Raw genomic sequence first — 2,758 nt, 5'->3', positions numbered from 1 at the left:
ACACCCATATAGCCTAAAATGTGAGTTAACCCATTACACCTTGTCTACACAGAACACATACAAGCTAATGCAACTGAGTTCCTGCCACAATTTCAGATTGACATGAAAGATAAATGTTTTTTGCTAATTTAAGGAACTAAAGCTCCATATAATTTGTTATGTAGCATCACATAATGATATTAGAATTTTGGAGTTAAAGGGAGGATGTGGGTTTAACTGAACCAGTTTTACTGAGTTTGAAATTGGTAGTATAGAGAATCTGCAAATATTTAAGGTATCTGTTATTGGGACATGGAAGGACCATGATGATTTTCCTGGTAAGAGTTTAAAGGGCAGGCAGTGACTTAAGCAACGGAGCGCGGTGAAGCCCATTTTTCTCCTTCCTCGCAGCCGCGCCGGGTACCTCGCGGCGAGCGGCCCCTCCACTCCGGCCCGAGATGAACGCTGAGGCAGAAGCCGAGTTCAACATCCTTCTGGCCACCGACTCCTACAAGGTTACTCACTATAAACAGTATCCACCCAACACAAGCAAAGTTTATTCATACTTTGAGTGCCATGAAAAGAAGATAGAAAACTTCAAAGTAAGGAAGGTGAAATACGAGGAAACAGTATTTTATGGGTTGCAGTACATTCTTAATAAATATTTAAAAGGTAAGGTTGTGACCAAAGAGAAAATCCAGGAAGCCAAAGAGGTATACAAAGAACATTTCCAGGACGATGTCTTTAATGAAAAAGGATGGAACTACATTCTTGAGAAATACGATGGGCATCTCCCTATAGAAGTGAAGGCCGTTCCTGAGGGCTCTGTCATTCCCAGAGGAAATGTTCTCTTCACAGTGGAAAACACAGATCCAGAGTGCTACTGGCTTACAAATTGGATTGAGACTATTCTTGTTCAATCCTGGTATCCAATCACAGTGGCCACAAATTCTAGAGAGCAGAAGAAAATATTGGCCAAATACTTGTTGGAAACTTCTGGTAACTTAGATGGCCTGGAATACAAGTCACATGATTTTGGCTACAGAGGAGTGTCTTCCCAAGAGACTGCTGGCATAGGGGCATCTGCTCATTTGGTTAACTTCAAAGGAACAGATACAGTAGCGGGAATTGCTCTGATTAAAAAATATTATGGCACAAAAGATCCTGTTCCAGGCTATTCTGTTCCAGCAGCAGAACACAGTACAATTACAGCTTGGGGAAAAGAACATGAAAAAGATGCTTTTGAACATATAGTAACACAGTTTTCATCAGTGCCTGTATCTGTGGATAGTGATAGCTATGACATTTATAATGCATGTGAGAAAATATGGGGTGAAGATCTAAGACATTTAATACTGTCGAGAAGTACAGAGGCACCGTTGATAATCAGACCTGATTCTGGAAATCCTCTTGATATTGTATTAAAGGTTTTGGATATTTTAGGTAAAAAGTTTCCTGTTACTGAGAATTCAAAAGGCTACAAGTTGCTGCCACCTTATCTTAGAGTTATTCAAGGGGATGGAGTAGATATTAATACTTTACAAGAGATTGTAGAAGGCATGAAACAAAAAAGGTGGAGTACTGAAAATGTTTCCTTCGGTTCTGGTGGAGCTTTGCTACAGAAGTTAACCAGAGATCTCCTGAATTGTTCCTTCAAGTGTAGCTATGTTGTCACCAATGGCCTTGGGATTAATGTCTTCAAAGACCCAGTTGCTGATCCTAACAAAAGATCCAAAAAGGGCCAGTTATCATTACATAGGACACCAGCGGGGAATTTTGTTACACTTGAGGAAGGAAAAGGAGATCTTGAAGAATATGGTCAGGATCTTCTCCATACTGTCTTCAAGAATGGGAAGGTGACAAAAAGCTATTCATTTGATGAAGTAAGAAAGAATGCACAGCTGAACATAGAACTGGAAGCCGCACCCCATTAGGCTCTGTCCTATGGCAGGGTTCATGCGCACATGAGCACCCGTGTGAGAGTATGTGGAACATAATGTTTATTGTACAGCTGTGTGCGGTTTCTTTGTGTCTTATGATACATTACAGCCAAATTATTTGTTGGTTTATGGACATAACGGCCCTTTTTTTCTTTCATTTTCAGTATTTAGGTGATCTTAAATTAGGCAACACACATAACCATTGTGAAAGATTAATGCTAAAGTAAGCTTTTTAGGGCCCTTTGCCAATAGATAGTAACTCAATCTGGTATTGATCTTTTCACAAGCAACAGAACCAAGAAACTTTTATATATAACTAAAGATCACATAAAACAGATTTGCATAAAATTATCATGATTGCTTTATGTTTATATTTAACTTGTATTTTTGTACAAACAAGATTGTGTAAGATATATTTAAAGTCTCAGTGATTTAACAGTCTTTCCAACTTTTCATGATTTTTATGAGCACAGACTTTCAAGAAGATACTTGAAAATAAATTGCATTGCCTTTTGTCCATTAATCAGCAAATAAAACATGGCCTTAACAGAGTTGTTTGTGTTATTGTACAATGGAAAGTATATCAGGACATACCCTTTAGAATTACTAACCGCACTGCCCCTTGTAGAATATGTATTAATCATTCTACATCTAAGAAAATAATGGTTCTTACTGGAATGTCTAGGCACTGTACAGTTACATACCTTGGTCATTGTATTGTACCAGTGAAATGCCAAATTTGAAAGGCCTGTACTACACTTTTATATGTCAGATATTGCCTGTGGCTGTAATACGCACCTCAAGATTTTAAGGAGATAATGTTTTTTAGAGAGAAATTC

At 38.3% G+C, this 2,758-nt stretch overlaps 1 pseudogene; it reads left to right on the top strand.

The window, feature by feature from the left end:
• The first annotated feature begins 343 nt into the window (after window positions 1–343).
• Window positions 344–1,957, top strand: LOC101569355 (annotated as a pseudogene).
• The last annotated feature ends 801 nt before the right edge of the window (window positions 1,958–2,758 follow it).

Source organism: Octodon degus, unplaced genomic scaffold (genome assembly GCF_000260255.1).
Source record: "Octodon degus isolate 3935 unplaced genomic scaffold, OctDeg1.0 scaffold00540, whole genome shotgun sequence".
NCBI classification, from domain to species: Eukaryota; Metazoa; Chordata; class Mammalia; order Rodentia; family Octodontidae; genus Octodon; species Octodon degus.
The sequence above is the reverse complement of the archived record's forward strand: the minus strand, read 5'-3'. Positions and strand labels throughout refer to the sequence as shown.